The sequence below is a fragment of the Leptonychotes weddellii genome, chromosome 16 (genome assembly GCF_054177405.1).
Source record: "Leptonychotes weddellii isolate Sample4059 chromosome 16, ASM5417740v2, whole genome shotgun sequence".
In the NCBI taxonomy this organism is placed as follows: Eukaryota; Metazoa; Chordata; class Mammalia; order Carnivora; family Phocidae; genus Leptonychotes; species Leptonychotes weddellii.
This window is the reverse complement of record NC_138384.1, coordinates 38,573,747-38,592,264: the sequence shown is the minus strand read 5'-3', so window position 1 is coordinate 38,592,264 and position 18,518 is coordinate 38,573,747. Positions and strand designations below refer to the sequence as shown.

At 39.9% G+C, this 18,518-nt stretch overlaps 1 protein-coding gene and 1 long non-coding RNA gene across 4 annotated transcripts in view; one reads left to right on the top strand and one right to left on the bottom strand.

Annotated features, from left to right (window-relative positions):
• The window catches only part of ZNF260 (zinc finger protein 260), an 18,498-nt gene extending 6,528 nt beyond the window's left edge, over positions 1-11,970 (bottom strand). For 2 of the 3 annotated variants that reach the window (XM_031026104.2, XM_031026105.2), the window contains exons 1-2: positions 11,540-11,694; positions 8,685-8,897 (exon numbers count right to left, since the gene is read on the bottom strand). The gene's annotated coding sequence lies outside the window, so the exon portion shown is untranslated. Of the gene's footprint in view, positions 1-8,684; positions 8,898-11,539; positions 11,695-11,950 lie in introns of those variants that run through there. The other variant, XM_081807555.1, reaches the window with a different exon arrangement.
• LOC115940299 (uncharacterized) overlaps positions 11,656-18,518 on the top strand; it is a 53,881-nt gene continuing 47,018 nt past the window's right edge. The window contains exons 1-2 of the long non-coding RNA XR_014141022.1: positions 11,656-11,796; positions 12,067-12,211. This is a non-coding gene — a long non-coding RNA (uncharacterized LOC115940299). The remainder of the gene's footprint in view (positions 11,797-12,066; positions 12,212-18,518) is intronic.

The following is an 18,518-nucleotide window of genomic DNA, read 5'->3' as shown; positions in this document are numbered from 1 at the left end:
TATTACTTTTTCTATGTTTTATTTATTTTTTTTAATAGCATGGGGCCCAATGTGGGGCTTGAACTCACAACCCTGGGATCAAGACCTGAGCTGAGATCAAGAGTTGGACACTTAACTGACTGAGGCACTCAGGTGCCCCTTAAACTGCTTTTAAATGTAACTTTGTACACTTTAAAAATAAGTAAAATAAAACATAAAGAACAGGTGACAAACAGGATGAAAGGACAAAAACATAAAACTGGGAGAGCCTAGGATGAAGGGAAAAAAAAAAAGTAAAATGAATTGAAGAATTATTAAAAAGGATGTGTGGTTAAGTAAGATTCTATATCTTTCTGAAACTCCATTAAAATGACAGTAAGAGGATGAAGGGCATATACTCATAAACATTAAGAGGTTGAGGAGACCCGAGTGGATGAAAAATTTTAGGAAATTCTGAAAGGAAAGCAAATAAAGAACTATAAATTAACAGCAGAATCGAATGACTTAAATAAAAAGCCAGCAGAAGAGGATGCCACCTAGAAGCAAGGTAATTTGTGACACAGCTGTCAACACAAAGGCTCTATAACTGGAGAGACTGGTTGAGTGGAAGGTGAGATTTATAAAAATGATTATAAAAGCAGCAGCTGATGGTATAACTGGAAGGCTCCAAATTTAGTGATGATAGGCAAAGAAGATTAGAGTAACATATTAAAAAGAAGGTAGTAAGTAAAAGTTCATATGCAGATTAGGGTCCCAACCCCTTTCTACTGCTGCTTGTTAGAAATGCTGGTGGTTGGGCGCCTGGGTGGCTCAGATGGTTAAGCGTCTGCCTTCGGCTCAGGTCATGATCCCAGCGTCCTGGGATCGAGTCCTGCATCAGGCTCCCTGCTCCTTGGGAGCCTGCTTCTCCCTCCGCCTCTCTCTCTCTCTCTGTCTCTCATGAATAAATAAATAAAATCTTAATAAAATAAATAAATAAAATAAAATAAAAATAAATAAAATCTTAAAAAAAAAAAAGAAATGCTGGTGGTTGCTGGTGTCAGACAATGGAAGGGTTCTTTCTGAAAAAATGAGAAGGCCATGAGAGCGTTTATAGATATTAACATATAAAGTCATATAAAAGAAACATCTAGATATCTGACTGAATGGTGCACAGTGAAGCCCATTATTTTACAAGCCCCAACCATGCACATAGATTATAGTAATAATTCAGGTACCTCAATGTTAAATATTAATATAACACTAAAGATCAAAAAATTTGATGAAAGCCCGAGGTGAAAGACAGATCAAAACAAATAGGAAAAAACAAAGAAAGGAACAAAAGAACACACATATACAATACTATAATTAGTATTACAGAAAGCTAAGAGGTTGTATAGCACTGAAATATTAACAGGGTTCTATAAAGAAGTGCTTTTTACAAATAAACAATATAATGTTGACCTCAAAAATTCAATAGTTTGGGGGGAAAAATTCCAGGAAATCTCCCAGAATAAAAAAAAAGAAGAATGGAAAGAAGGAAGGGAGAAAGAAATAATGATTGGAAAATTCCTGGGTTAGTGGAGGTTCAACATTTCCTAAAGGAGTTCCAGAGAAAGTACAAAGCAAAATGAATGCAGGAAATTTTCTGGATCCCTGCATGTTACCAATCAGACTACATATATAAATGATGTATTTTAAAAGATTTTATTTCTTAGAGAGAGCAGGGGGAGAAGAGAATCTTAAGCAGACTCTACGCTGAGTGCAGAGCCCTACAGGGGGCTTGATCTCAGAACCCTGAGATCCCCACCTAAGCTGAAACCCAAGAGTTGGACATTTAACCAACTGCACCACGCAGGTGCCCATAAAAGATTTTATTTTTAAGTAATCTCTACACCCAATGTGGGGCTTGAACTTACAACCCTGAGATCAAGAGTCGCATGCTCTACCAACTAAGCCAGCCAGGTGCTCCCAAGCTGATACTGTTTCAAAATGGTTAAATCAAAAGTAGGTAAAATAGCTGTATAAAATGTGGGAATAAACATCAGTAGACTCAGTTAAATGAGTTGAAAGTAGTTGCCTATGTGCAGTAGGAACTGTGGGTGAGGAAGGATGGAGCAAGCATAACTATAATCCTATTTCACTTTTTTTTTTTTTAAGTATTTTATTTTTTTAAGTAATATCTACACCCCATGTGGGACTTGAATTCATAACCCTGAGATCAAGAGTCGCACACTCCTCTCACTGAGCCAGCCAGGTGCCCCCTATTTCACTTTTAAAAGCCCCTATTTGTTATACCTACAGAGATGTCCTTGACTTGAGCCTTTCAACTTGAACTGATCTATAATTGTATAGTAACTAGACTGTGCTCTTTTTATCTGGTTGCAACTGAGTTTCACATGGCTAAACAGCAAAGTACACAGATTTAATGAAAAAAGGAAAATAGGCCAGAAAACAGCCATTTTTGCTTTGAAATCTGATTTACTGCAGTGTTCTGATTACTGATACTATCATTTTTAGATACAGAAACTGTCATTGCCATCAATTTCAGTTTTCATTTGTTTTCCTTTCATTATGCCTGAAATAAGTGGCACCAAAGCTCTTCTTTTGTGAAGAGCTCTTTTCTTGTACCCCCTCTGAATTCTTTCTTTTATAATTGCTTCCTGTCCACTAACTGGAAATCTTCAATTTGATCCTGCTCTGTCTTGTCTCTCTCAAAATTTTATCCTCATTTTCTTTCTTTCTTTTTTAAAGATCTTATTTTTAAGTAATCTCTGCACCCAACATGGGGCTCAAACTTACAAACCTGAGATGAAAGTCCCATGCTCTAAGACTGAGCCAGCCAGGTGCCCCTCCTGATTTTCTTATAAATCATTGCAAGAACTGACTCTAGTAATATGCTGTCACTCATATCAGTGCTATAATTTACATAATTAGAAGACAAAAGCCCTCAACCTTTACTGTATGCCATATGCAAAAACTTACTCAAACTGAATCAAAGACCTCAACATAAGTGTTAAAAACTATTAATATAAAAAGAAAAAATGGTAGACTTCATCAAAATTAAAAACTAATGCCCTTCAAAAACACACTTAACAAAAAGAAAAGTCAGACTGGCAGAAACTAATAAAGGGCTCATATCCAAAATACATAGAACTCCTAAAACTCAAAAAGATAATCTAGTTTTTTAAATGGGTAAGAGACTAGAATAGACACTTCACAAAATCAGATATATGAATGGCCAATAAGTACATTAGACGTTCATCTTAACTAGTGATCAGAAATGCATATTAAAATCCCAGTGAGGGGCGCCTGGGTGGCTCAGTTGGTTAAGCATCTGCCTTTGGCTCAGGTCATGACCTCAGGGTCCTGGGATCAAGTCCCACGTTGGGCTCCCTGCTCAGCGGGGAGTCTGCTTCTCCCTCACCCTCCATCCTGTTCATTCTCTCTCTCTTAAATAAAATCTTAAAAAACAAAAAACACCCAGTGAGATAGATTACACATCCACTAAAATGGCTAAGGGTAAAACAACTGCCAATCCAAGTGCGAGAATGTGAAGCAACTGTAATTCCCAATGATGGGAGTAGTAGGTGGGGATAAAAATGGTTCAACTACTTTGGAATACAATCTGAGAGTATTTTATAAAGTTAAATATACACTTAATATTCTATGCAGCAGCCCTACTCCTAGTCATTTATTTAAGAAAAATGAATATGTATGTTCACACAAAGACTTAGTATATGAATGTTCATAATAGCATTATTCACAATGGCCCAAAATGGAAGTAATCTAAATGTCTATCAACTGGTGAATAGACAAATTATGTCCATACTTATAATAATAGTCAGCAATAAAAAGGAATGAAATATTAATCTACACATGAATTAATTTCAAAAATGTAAAACTAAGTCAAAGAAATTAAATGCTAAAGATTATGCACTACATGACCACATTTATATGAAATTCTAGAAACAGCAAGCTATAGTACATAAAGTCAATTAGTGATCACCAGGGATGGGAGAGGGGCGTGGGTCAACTGCAAAGGGGCACAAAGAACTGTTGATGAATCTGTTCTGTATGTTTGTTTTGGTGTTCGTTTTATGCCTATATACAATTACCAAATTTATCAAATAATATACTTAAAGGGGGAGTGACTTTATTTTCTGTAAATTATTCCTCAGTAAAGCTGAAAATGTAAATCCACACTTGAAGCTCTACAATAATCACTAATTATTTAATAATCATTTTGCATGTATTCAAGACTGCAGATCCAAAGGGTAAAATACTGGCCTTTCAATGAGCTCCAATGTAGGTCTTAAACATGAAAGTAAACAATAAAAATATAAGAGAGTATATACTTAGGATCCATGTTGCTCTGGAAGACATAATATGGTATGGGAGTAGAGAGATTAGAGAAACTGAGCTAAAAGTGATAATGAAGATACATTTTAATAAAAATGAAGCTCAAGGGTAAACAATGGACTTTGATAGATGGATTACTGCACAATCAAAGGCAAAGACACAAATAATTTCATATATATGAATGGGGAGGTAAGAAGGATGCAGCTAATCCTATTTAAAACTGGAATAATAATCGCAATCACCAACTGTGTGGTAAAGAGAGGAGGGAGACTGCAAACATACTAATGTATAAAATACACATCACTACTTAGTGGGGACTAAAGAAATGAAGGATGAAGACTAAGAAAGTTATGAATATAAACGCAACCAAGAGAATATTATAAAATAATATAATAAGCTTTCCAAATTTTTAGAAGGAAAGACATATATACCCAAGACAAGGAAATCAAAGATCCTACAGTAAAGGATAAAAAAGATGAGGTCAAATTTAAAACAATGCATAATATTAAATATGAGAACCAATACTAACCATATTGTTCCTCTCAATAAATAAAACTAAAATAAAAAGAACTATTAAAAGAAAAAGACTAAAACAGACTCATACAGAAAATTCTCAGGCTCCAACACATAACTCCTGAATCAGATAATCTGCCAGTAAGGCCCAGTAATCTGTATTTAAAAAGCCCTCCAGGGGCGCCTGGGTGGCTCAGCCGTTAAGCCTCTGCCTTCGGCTCAGGTCATGATCCCAGGGTCCTGGGATCGAGCCCCGCATCGGGCTCCCTGCTCGGCGGGAAGCCTGCTTCTCCCTCTCCCACTCCCCCTGCCTGTGTTCCCTCTCTCGCTGTGTCTCTGTCAAATAAATAAAATCTTTAAGAAATAAACAAAAAAAAAAAAGCCGTCCAGATGATTTTGACACATGCTAAGGTTTAACTGATATAAAAAAGGCACCTAAACTCTATACATACAAGATACACATCTAAAACAATATCAGAAATGCTGAAAGTAAAGAATAAAGATAAAAGAAGATAATCATGGATACATAAACCACAGAAATCCAAGACACAAAAACACATTAGTAACTGAGAAGACTACCTTTCCTCAAGCATCGAATCCATAAAATAGAATACACTACAAATAGGAAGATTAAATAAAAACATATACTAATTTATAACACAGAGCTAATCAGTTGTGTTTTTTTAAAGATTTTTTATTTAGGGGCGCCTGGGTGGCTCAGTCGTTAAGCGTCTGCCTCCTGCTCAGGTCATGATCCCGGAGTCCTGGGATCGAGCCCCCCATAGGGCTCCCTGCTCCGCGGGAAGCCTGCTTCTCCCTCTCCCACTGCCCCTGCTTGTATTCCCTCTCTCGCTGTGTCTCTCTCTGTCAAATAAATAAATAAAACATATATATATATATATATATATATATATTTTTAAAGATTTTATTTTTTTTTAATTTATTTGAGAGAGTTTTACAAATTACAGTAATAGCATTTATTTTAAAGTTTCCAATTCATTATATCTGCAAAAGAATGATGCAGAATAGATCAAGACTCAACCCACTATAGTCCTAGTAAAAGAAAACACAGGGGCACCTGGGTGGCTTAGTCGGTTGAGCGTCTGACTCTTAGTTTCAGCTCAGGTCATGATCTCAGGGTCCTGGGATTGAGCCCTGCATGGGGCTCCGTGCTCAAGTGCAGTCTGCTTGTTCCTCTCCCTTCCCTTCTTTTCCTCCCCTCACTCATGCGCTCTCTCTCTCACATAAATAAAATCTTAAAAAAAAAAAAAAAAAAGGAAAAGAAAACACAGAAATGACATCTCGGTAATTAAAACTCCTTGTATTTTTATAGGGATGACATCAACATACTTCATACATATTTATCGGAATTGAATTTTTCATACTGTAAATTTTTTTAAAGACTTATTTATTTTAGAGAGCAAGACAGAGAGAGAGCTGGGGGGGGGAAAGGGAGAGAGAGAATCTCAAGCAGACTCTTCACTGAGTGTGGAGCCCGATGCAGGGCTCAAACTCACCACCACGAGATCAAGACCTGAGCCAACGTCAAGAGTCGGACACTTAACTGACTGAGCCACCCAGATGGCCCTCATACTGTAAAATTCTGAACTGAACTAGGCAACGTCATCTGAAAATCAGGCAAAGTGGTTCTTTCAATAGCATTTAACTTGTGGTTTAAAAAATATTTTCAAAATAGAAATCAGGATAGTCTAATGCTAAACAAACTACTTTTGTGCTATAATGTCTGACTTGAGTAGTTGTAGCAGAGATCCTATGGTCTACAAAGCCTTATGTATTTACTATCTGGACCTTTACAGAAAAAGTTTATTGACTTCTTGCCCTACCGTGGTGATTTCTCCCTCCTCCACCTGGCTGGAACCAGGAATGCACTGCTGATCCAGTTTCAACCACAACTGAATGATAAAAGAGACAACCTGGAAGAAATCTGGATCCTTAAAGGACCACAAAAACCAAAGCAACCATGCAACTCTTCACTACTTACCACGTTAACTGTTACATGACCAGGAAATCAATTCTTATATTCTTTAAAGCAGTACATTTTGGGTTTATTATAGTCACTTAGCTTTACCATGACTGATATACTTTTTAGTCCTGTCTCATGCTTTATAACATCATGTATCTGCAGATGCCTGCTCAACTCAGGCATTTGTAGCATGAAAGTAGCCACAGATAATAAGAAAATGAATGGACAAGATGCACTGTAGGTGGCCATGTTTCAGTAAAACTTCACAAAAACACGTACAGGCTGTAGTTTGCCAACCCCTACTCTAACAGGTCACCATTTCCACAGAATACAGTTAAGAGTTTGCTTGACATTTGCACATTATGATACAGTATTTTTGAAAATATTTAATCACTAGCCTGGACCTCTTTCCCCAACTGATTCACATATCCACTTGCTACTCAAAATCTGCACTTGGATGTCTAATAATTTACCCTGCCCCAGACAAAACTCTAGTTCTCCCAAATGAACCTCCCCCAAATTCTTCTCATCTTGTTAAATAGCAACCTCATTTTTCCAGTTGCTCAAGCTTTGAACAACTGTCTCCTAGATCACACCCTATTACATCTCCATGTCCTGTTGGCTTTGTCTTCAAAATATGGTTAGCATCTGGCCATTTCTCATAATCCTCACTCACGAGGACAACCAAAGTGTAAGCCACATCATGTCTTGACTGGATTATTTAACAGGCTCCTCACTCTTCTTCCTACCTTTGCCTTTGCCTCTTTATAACTCCTCTCAACACAGCAACAGCTCTGTTTATTCTTGTCACAGTTAAATCATGTCATTGTTCTGCTTGAAAGCCTCCTTGTATACTCACAAAAATATTTAGAAGAATACACAGTTAAGAGTGGCTGCTTCTGGGGAACAGAAATGGAGAAGTGAGGGCCAGGACTGAGAAGACATACCCATTATTTTACTTTTCTATTAAGTATATGTATTGGATTTTAAAGAGAATAGTATTATTTCTTTTCAAAAGTAACAGAGAGGTGAAGTCGTAGGAAGTCAGGACAAATCTCCAAGCATGCTATATTGTTAAAAAGCAAGAGGGGGAGAAATGTTGTGCTATGATAGTTGGAGGTAGGAAGAGAATAAGAAATAAGGATAAGGGGGTAAATAAAATTCAACTCTGAGATATATAACAATGGAAGTGGGGAGAAATGATAGAAAGTTAAATTTTATTTAAAAAAAATTTTTTTTGAGAGAGGGAGAGTGCAAGCAGGGGATGGGAGAGGGGGAGGGAGATAATCCCTCCCAAGCAGGCTCCATGCCCAGCGTGGAGTCCGATGCTGGCCCTATCCCTATCCCATGACCCTGAGATCATGACCTGAGCCGAAATCAAGAGTCGGATGATTAATCGCCTGAGCCACCCAGGCATCCCCAGAAAGTTCAATTTTAAAGAAAAGAATCTATATGCTAAGATCTGAAAGACTAGAGATCTTGTAATCCTTGGCAAGATGAATGAATGCTTAAGGGAAGGAGTCTAGACATCTAGGGGAAAATAAAAAATGGAGAATGTTAGTGAAAGGGAGAACACAACATGTAGGTCATAAAATTTATCAAATTGAGACTACAAATGAAGAGGGTGGCATCCAGAGAGAGGTTAGAGGGGCAACCAGCCCCCCAGAATCTGAGGAAAAAAAAGCACTGATCAAGCAAGATTATCTGGGAATGTTATTTAGGTATCTAAAGAATTTCCAGCAACTGTTACTCCAAAAGACAAGGGCTGATAAGACAACTGCCTCAAAAAAATTTTCAGAGGTTGCAGGTTGAGTAATTGTAATGAGCCTTTATCCCATTGATACCTGCTGGGTTCTTTCTTACTCACCTAGATAGCACCTCCTTTACATTTCTCTCTCAGTCATCCATTGATCTTCTTGTTAAACTGGTGCCTTAAACTTCTAAACAGTGACACAGGACTTGGACGTTACTGTTGAGGGTCAAAGCAGCATCCCATAATTCAGGTTGAGGCCATAGGACTCTTGGGAGGTTTTGAAGGACAAGGCAAGTGCAGTTCTCGTGGATGCACAAGGAACCTGGCCTGTGAAAAAAACAAAGTAATGGTGACCCTTTGGCTTAGAAGCTGGTGCACACACATACATGTGAGCACATGGATTTATACTTTGCATCCCAAGCCAAACCATTATGCCATTTAAAGGCTCTATACAGGGGCACCTGGGTAGCTCAGTTGGTTAAGCGTCTGCCTTCAGCTCAGGTCGTGATCGGTCCTGGGACTGAGTCCCACATAGGGCTCCCTGCTCTTCGGGGAGCCTGCTTCTCCCTCTCCCTCTGCCCCTCCCCCCTGCTGTGTGTGCACACTCTCTCTCTCAAATACATAAAATCTTAAAAAAAAAAAAAAGGCTCCACACATTTCAGAAATGGGTAATGTCATTTTCAGGATTTAGGTGATACAGAGAAATTACAAGACTGAGTTGTTAGAGTTCTGCAGAATCACAACCTGAACAGGTACATTAGAGCAGGTGTCACTTGTGGCCTTGCTCCTGATTGAACAGTCACAGTTCTGAATGTCATTTTCCCCTATAAAAACACTTTTCTCATAAATCTGAAGTCACCAACCTTAAATGATATGGATAAAATGTAAAAGATGTTATTCACGTTTTCATCACGGTCAGCGTTCCTAAAAATTTTTAGCAGCCTAATATTTTACCTAGGTTATGTTACTCTAGAATGACCTATAATTATATGGTCATTCATTGATTCAGCAAACATACATATTTATCATTTATTATGTGTAATTAAGAAATCCCTGGGCCTCCAATTTGTAATGTGGTGTGACAGACAAGAGTCCAACTTACTGAGAAGCTCTTCCCTTACTCAGATATAAGAGGCTTCGAATCTGGCTGGACAGTGTTATGAACTGACAAAACAGGTAATACAAAGAGGAAATGGATGGAGGCAAACCACAGGAAACAGGAGATAACAGTACTAACACTGTGGGCATAAATTTAGAGTTTGAAGTTCCTGTGCAACCTCAAGGTGGAGCTGTCCATTATGCATTTGGATATGTGAATCAGTACCTCAGGATGTGGCTCAAATAGGAATGGACATTTGTTAGTCACCTGTCAGGTGAAGCCACAGCAATGGAATTTTGTTCTTAGAGATAATATATATATTTATATATATATATAAATACATATTTTACATATATATAATCAAAGTGAGAAACTTAGGAACACTAATAGTTAAGGGGTAAACAGAAACATAAGTCACTAATGGAGCTTTTTGGTGGGGGAGGATTATTTCTTGGTTTTGACTAGAATATACAAATGAAAGTAGTATAATGGAAGTCAAGGAAACATTCAAGAATGAGGCAGTGCTAAACATCTAAAAAGTAATGGAGTGAACATAGAAATTAATTTCTCCATCCCAGTTAAAAATGGAAATCTACAAACAGGCAAGCAAAAATGTGATTCTTATCCCTGCCCTAACTGTTACATCTCCCTCCTCATCAACCTTTTTTATTTTGTGTAAACTTCAAAAGTTTCTTTATGCACCTACAAATATACATTCTTATTCACACTTACTAAAAAAGTGGTATATTACGTATTACCAAACAGGCACTTAGCTTTCTTCACAAAACAAAATAACTTGTAGACTTTTAAAATCTAAGATATGATATGTATTTCCATTTGTTCAAGTCTTGTTAACTAAAGAATTTAGTGTTATATAGATTTTATACATTTCTTGTTTACCCCAAGGTGTTTTGTCTGATTTGTCGCTGTTGTAAATAAAGTACTGCCTTCATAACTATTACTGATTACTTTTTGTATATACCAAAGCTATTATTTGTGTATATGAATTTTTGTACCGTGGTACTTTTTCATTTTATTGAAAATTATGTTAAGTGTCATAGAATACTGGAAGAAAGTGTTTTAGATAGAAGACAATTTGTTTCACTACATTTACAAACGCCATTTGGTCTGGGGAAAACCTGGTCAAATTACGAGTCACTGCCACGTCGTTTAAAAACAAGGGAGTCTTAAATCAGTTACTTGATATCTCTGCACCAAAGACAGGACAATATCCTTTACAATTCTGTGCTGTCTACACTAGTGGAAACTAGCTCTTAAACTCCTCCTTAGTCAAGGGCTTCTCAAAGCTGCTCACCAAAGTTCCTCCAAAGAATTCTGAAAAGTCAATACACAAGGGGAGTCTAGTAACCCAATAACAAGTTTTTCGGAAATAAACTCCACAATCAGTCTGCCTTTATATAAAAATCGCTTTAAAAATTACTTATCTCTCGTCTTAGCCATTTTCCTTTCTTTCAGAAAAACGGATACTCCAGAAAGATGCATCTTCATTATCATTATTTTAGAAACGAGAATAGTGAGGTTGAGGTTACTACCCCATAAAGCTCACCATGCCATCCATCCTCACAAACTTGGAACCACGCAATTCTCACGCAAGTTGTACCTCTACAACCCTTTCACACCCTCCGTCACCCACCCGCGAACTCACCCGTTTCCTCCTGTACCCCTGCCCCCATCCGCACAGGCTTTGAACACTGCACGTCACAGAAAGCGATTCCTCCCCGTCAGCCTCCCCAGCCCTGTCGCAGGCTCTAAGAATCCTCCCCTACAGCTTCCCTGACCGGGATTCTGAGCCCAGAACCCCAGGTCCCACGCCCAGATCTGCGCCTTGCGAGGCCGAAACCACACTCACCCGCAGACAAAGACGACTATGGCGAGCCAGAAAGTCTGCGCCTGCGCACTCCTTGGGCTGGCTAGCACTCCCAGAGGTCTCCTGGGCTCCGCCAAGCCGGGCTCAGTACCGTACAGAATCTGTCGGTATTGGCCGGTCCTCCACTTTTCTGACTGCGGACTACATTTCCCATAAGTTTCAGGGGTTCAAGTTCGCTTTTCGCGCTTTCTTTCCTGCGCCAGAGTTTGTGGGACTGTCTCCCTGGTTGGGGGAGGAGTGTAAGTAGTCCGAGTCTCAGGACTTAGTTTAATAATCTTTCCTGTGTTAACTCTGCCTTTGAGAGAGGGCAGTGGTGTACCTTGGGTTATAATAAACTCAGTTCAAGCATGCCGGGCTTACTCCAAGTAGGGGCCAAGGTGTAAGGCTACCTACCCTTGGAGCGCCGAAACATTTCGGGGCACAGTTCGTGCCTCAGGGTGGGCCGGGGAGAGGGGCCGGGGGGGATCTCTGGCAGGTCTCAAGCCGGGCGCCATCTTCTCCATCGCTAGCGCGGAGCTTAACTACATTTCCCAGGAGGCATCGCGTCGCCGCTCCTCCCCACAGCGAGGCGGGCTGCTTTGAGCTGAGCGCGCTCCGGCCACTGACACGTTTCAGAGGAGACCAAGGTTGAAAAAAGCCCAGAGTCCGGCGCCGGTACGGAAACTGAGTATTAAGTCTGTTCGGGTAGAAGGGGCTGAGGAAGGGCGGTGGTGAAATTTTGTGACTGTCAAGTGACGTGTGTATGTGTGATTGTGAACGTGTGTGATACCGTGTGTGCGGGTGTGGATTAGCTTATAACACTGTGAGTACCCGTGGTATGATTGTTCATGTGTGACCGTGTGTAATACTGGGGGGGCGGTACCTGTGACTGTGTCCCTGTAGTGGGTATGCGGTTGTGATTGTGTGACCCTGGTATTCCACTTTGTGTGCTTTGTGACTGAGCCGCCGTGGGTATTGTGACCGTGGAGCCCTGTGTGGGAAGGGTAGGGAGGGTGTGACTTTGTGTCTAGTAGTGGGTGTGAGACTGTGCAGCACTGTGTGGATTTGGGGAGATTGTGTTGTTGGCTGTGTCACACACAATCATATATGGGAGCACAAGACAAGACGGCTCTGCCCCTTGACAGTAAAAGCCTTGACTTTTCTCTCTGACCCTGAGACTGCTTTGGAAGCTCTGGTCTCTGATGGCGAGGGTCGTGTGTGGCAGGTGGAGCCAGTTGACTTTCTCATCGGGGCCCAAAGAATGGCCTGTTGTCTCCTTGCCCGTCTCTATACTTCTCCAAGAAAGGTCTCCGTTGGAGGAGGAAATAATTGTTGTGACAATTAAGAGTAATGTTTAAGGTGATAGTATTTTCTCTTTGTCTCCGAAATGCTTTATTTTTTCAGACTTGATCTTTTTTCTTTCTTGGCGAACGCCTAACAAAGACCCATCAAGTAACCTGGAACCTACTGTTTCTCTTAGAAAATATCTTCCTTGCACTCCCAATTTTTTTTATTAATATAGAAAATAGTATATTTTATTTATTGTTTATTTTAAAAGATTTATATATTTGAGAGAGAGCGCATGCAAAGCCTAAACGGGGGCGGGGGGGGAGGAAGAGAATCTCAAGCCCACTCTCCACTTTGCTTGGAGCAGGAGGCGGGGTTGGATCAACGACCGTGAGATCAAGACCTGAGGGAAACCAAGAGTTGGTCGCTTAGCAGACTGAGCCACCCAGGCCCCCACAAATAGTACATTTTATATTGAGTGCTGGGTATGTTGGTTTTACTTATATACATATATAAACATGTAGATTTATATACACACATATATACATATTTTCATTTAAGTGATACCGTAACTTATCACATAATTAAATTCTTAGATAATATATTTAAGTTTTTATTTTAATCACCTGAGGGTGCTTATCACAAGTGCACTCCTTAATTCCCATCACCTGTTTCACCCATTCTTCCCCCTCCCCCCTCAATCCACCTACTCTCTGGTAACCATCAGTTTGTTCTCTATAGTTAATAGTCTGTTTCTTGGTTTGTCTTTGTTTTTCCCCTTTGCTCGCTTATTTTGTTTCTTAAACTCCACATATGAGTGAAATCATATGGTATTTGTCTATGACTTATTTCACTTAGCAATATACTCTCTAGCTCTATCCATGTCCTTGCAAATGGCAAGATTTCATTCTTTTTTGTGGCTGAATAATATTTCATTGTATACATATATACACACACACACCACACTTCTTTATCCATTCACAATTAATGGACACTTGGGCTGCTTTCATATCTTGGCTATTGTAAATAATGATAAACATAGAGGTGCATGTATCCCTTTGAATTAGTGTTTTTGTATTCTTTGGGTAAATACCCAGTAGTGTGATTGTGAGATCAGATAGTAGGATGGTTCTATTTTTAATTTTTTGAGGAACCTCCATACTGTTTACCACAGTGGCTGCACCAGTTTGCATTCCCACCGACAGTGCACAAGGGTTCCTTTTTCTCCACATCCTCACCAGCACCTGTTGTTTTTTATGTTGTTGATTTTAGCCATTCTGTCAGGTGTGAGGTGAGATCTCATTGTAGTTTTGATTTGTATTTCCCTGATGATGTGGCGTTGAACATCCTTTCATGTGTCTGTTGGCCATCTGTATGTCTTTGGAGAAATGTCTGTTCATGTCTTCTGCCCACTTTTTAATTAGATTGTTTTTTACATGTTGAGTTTTATAAGTTCTTTATATGTTTTGGATATTAACCCTTTATTGGATATGTCATTTGTAGTTATTTTCTCCCATTCCATAGGCTGCCTTTTGGTTTTGTTAATTGTCTCCTTCACTGTGTAGAAGCTTTTTATTTTGATGTAATCCCAATAGTTTATTTTTGCTTTTGTTTCCCTTGCCTCAGGATACCTATCTAGAAAAAAGTTGCTTTGGCCAATGTTTGAGAAATTACGGCCGGTGTTCTTTTCTATGATTTTTATGGTTTCGGGTCTCACATTTAAGTCTTTAATCCATTTTGAATTTATATCCTTGTGTATGATGCAAGAAAGTGGTCCAATTTCATGTTGCTGTCCAGTTTTCCCAATACTGTTTGTTGAAGAGACTCTTTCCCATTGGATATTCTTTCCTGCTTTGTCAAAGATTAATTTACCATTTAGTTGTGGGTTCATTTCTGGGTTTTCTGTTCTATTCCATTGATCTATAGGTCTATTTTTGTGCCAGTACCATACTATTTTGATTACTACAGCTTTGTAATGTGAAGTCAGGAATTGTAATGCCTCCAGCTTTGCTTTTCTTTATCAAGATTGCTTTGGCTATTCAGGGTTCTTTGTGGTTCCTTACAAATTTTAGGATTGTTTGTTCTACTTCTGTGAAAAATGCTGTTGGTATTTTTTTTTTTTTTTAAGATTTTTTATTTGAGAGAGCGAGAATGAGAGAGAGAGAGAGAGTACATGAGGTGGGGGAGGGTCAGAGGGAGAAACAGGCTCCTCGCCGAGCAGGGAGCCCGATGCGGGACTCGATCCCAGGACTCCGGGATCATGACCTGAGCCGAAGGCAGTCGCTCAACCAACTGAGCCACCCAGGCGCCCTGTTGGTATTTTGATAGGGATTGCATACTTTGGGTAGTATAGACATTTTAACAATATTTGTTCTTCCAATCCATGAGCATGGAATTTCTTTCCATTTCTTTTCTTGTTTTCAGTTTCTTTCACCAGTGTTTTGTAGTTTTCAGAGTTTAGGTCTTTCACCTCTTTGGTTAGGTTTATTCCTAGGAATCTTATTAATTTTGGTGCAATTGTAAACGAGATTGTTTTCTTATTTTCTCTTTTTGCTGCTTTATTATTGGGGGGTAGAAATGCAACGTATTTTTGTAGGTATATTTTGTATCCTGACACTTTACTGAATTCATTTATCAGTTCTAGCAGTTTTTTGATGGCGTGTGTTGGGTTTTCTACGTATCGTATCCTGTCATCTGCAAATACTGAAAGTTGTACTTCTTCCTTACTGATCTGGATGCCTTTTATTTCTTTTTTTTTTTAAGATTTTATTTATTTATTTGACAGAGAGAGATACAGCGAGAGAGGGAACACAAGCAGGGGGAGTAGGAGAGGGAGAAGCAGGCTTCCTGCTGAGCAGGGAGCCTGATGTGGGGCTTGAACCCAGGACCCTGGGATCATGACCTGAGCCGAAGGCAGACGCTTAACGACTGAGCCACCCAGGCGCCCCTTGATTACTTTTCGTTACTGTCCTCTAAGTCATTCATTTGTTCCTCTCCTTCTTATAATCTGTTGTTCATTCCATCAAATGTGTGTCTCATTTTGTTTATGGAGCCCTTTATCTCTACTAGGTTGTTTCTTATCCCTGGGTTAATTGTTTCACTGATGTCTTCCAGTCTTTAGTCAAGACCAGTGAGTATCCTCATAATTATTACTTTAAATTCTCTATCAGGGGGAGGCCTGGGTGGCTCAGATCCCAGGGTCCTGGAATCGAGTCCCACATTGGGGGACTTGCTTGCTCAGCGGGGAGCCTGCTTCTCCCTCTACCTGCTGCTCCTTCTGCTTGTGTGCTCTCTCTCTCTCTGACAAATAAATAAATAAAATCTTAAAAAAAAAAATTCTCTATCAGGCATGTTACTTCTATCTGTTTTGCTTAGATCTCCAGCTGTGGCCTTGTCCTGTTCTGTGGCCTTGTCCTGTTCTTTCATTTGGGACAAATTCCTCTGTCTTCTCATTTTGTCTGTCTCTGTACCTGTTTCTATGTGTTAAGAAGGTCAGCTATGTCTTCTGTTCTTGGCTGTAATGGCTTTATGAAGAAGAGGTCCTGTAGTGCTCTGCAGTATAGTGTCCCATGTTCCCCAGGGCCTGTTGCTTCTGGGAGTGTCTCCAGTGTGTGCTGCATATGCTCTGCTCTTGTGTGCTGGCTGCTATATCCTTCAGGCCAGTTGTCTCCAGAGGCTCTCTCTTTGCCTGTTATGGGCAATGTTTGGTTCCTGGCCTGAATGTGGTGCGTTTTTACTAGGTATGCTCTGGTCTGCTTGTGAAATCAGACCTGTCACTGCTGCCACTGGAACCGAGGCCTCACAAAAGTCCCAGGTCAGGAGACGTGGTGTTGGCAGGGACTAGAGCTCCTCTTCTCAAGGAGGGGGCTCGCTGTGCTGGAACAGAGGCAAGCTGAATGGGAAGGACCAGTCTTCTGGAGTTCTGGGGCTGGGTGGAGGGTTTTGGTGTGAGCAATTTAGGTAAGAAATGTGGGCGCCACACTAGTTCCTACAGGTGACCCTCTGCTTATGCTGAGGGTGAGGGAGGGAAATGGCTTCTGCCAGTTTCTTTGTTCCCAGAGGGGTCTCTCTGTGAATGCAAAGGCTACCTCTCTGTGACATACTTGGAGATGAGTAATCAACCTTCCCCCTATGTGCCCCAGGTGCCCTTCAGATCCAGTGTCCTCCAAGCTCTCCCAGAGCCAAGCACAATGACCTTTAAAAGCCCTGCTGGTTATTTGGAATTGAAGAATCAGTTTATGGAGCACAGATTCTGGCAGTATCCAGAAAAGTATCCCACATGCAAGGTGAAAGGAAGGGGTTTTTATGAGAAAGGATGTGGGGGGCAATTACACGATTTGGTTAAAAGAAAAAGTTAATTGTTATTCACAGGCAGAACCAGTGTGGTTACACAATGACTGTTCTCTTGATGTTGATAAATGAAATTGTTCCTCCTATGCATTAGTTAATTATTCTGTCTTCAGAAAGTCCATAGCCAGCAGTTTTATTGATCAAGATGTTCATGGCCCTCTTGATTTTACAGATAATTGCTTGTAAAACAGTTGCCGCTTCTGGGTCAGACCAAGGGTCTTTTTGCCCAGTTCAAGATAATTAGATCATTAGCCATTTGTTTTAGAAAGGAAAATGGAGCTTTTCTTTCTTTCTTTTTTTTTTTTTTAATATTTTATATTTATTTGAGAGAGAGTGGACATGAGAGCACAAACGGTGGAGACGGAGAAGCAGGCTGTCCTCGAGCAGGGAGCCTGATGCAGGGCTCGATCCCAGGACCCTGGGATCATGACCTGAGCCAAAGACAACCACTTAACCGACTGAGCCACCCAGGCTCCCTGAAAATGGAGCTTTTCATGGGGTGCCTGGGTGGCTCAGTTGGTTAAGCATCTGCCTTCAGCTCGGGTAATGATCTCAGAGTCCTGGGATCGAGCCTCACATCCAGGCTTCCTGCTTCTCCCTCTCCCCCTGCCCCTGCTTTCTCTCAAATAATAAATAAATAAATAAATAATAAATAAATAAATAAATAAAGCTTTTCTTAAAAATGGAGCCTCTCATGTCCAAAAATCTTGTATGATTATACAATATTAAATGATAATAGAGAATTTTAAGTTGTACATATAGGAAAGTTATTTGGTAAAAATGTATTTCCCTTAGATGTATGAAATATGAGTAGCATTTCTTTCCATTGTAAGTATGAGGTTTATGAAAGAAGGGTTTTTTGTTTTTTTTTTTCACTTTATCTGGGTAGGTTTTATTTTTAACTTTAGTATTTTTTATTTTATTATGTTATGTTAGACACCATACATTACATCATTAGTTTTTGATGTAGTGTTCCATGATTCATTGTTTGAGTATAACACCCAGTGCTCCATGCAATACATGCCCTCCTTAATACCCATCACCGGGCTAACCCATTCCCCCACCCCCTCCCCTCTAAAACCCTCAGTTTGTTTCTCAGAGTCCATAGTCTCTCATGGTTCGTCTCCCCCTCCGATTTCCCCCCCTTCATTTTTCCCTTCCTACTATCTTTTTTTTTTTAACATATAGTATATTATTTGTTTCAGAGGTATAGGTCTGTGATTCATCAGTCTTACACAATTCACAGCCCTCACCATAGCACATACCCTCCCCAATGTCCATCACCCAGCCCCTGCATCCCTCCCACCCCCCACCACTCCAGCAACCCTCAGGTTGTTTCCTGAGA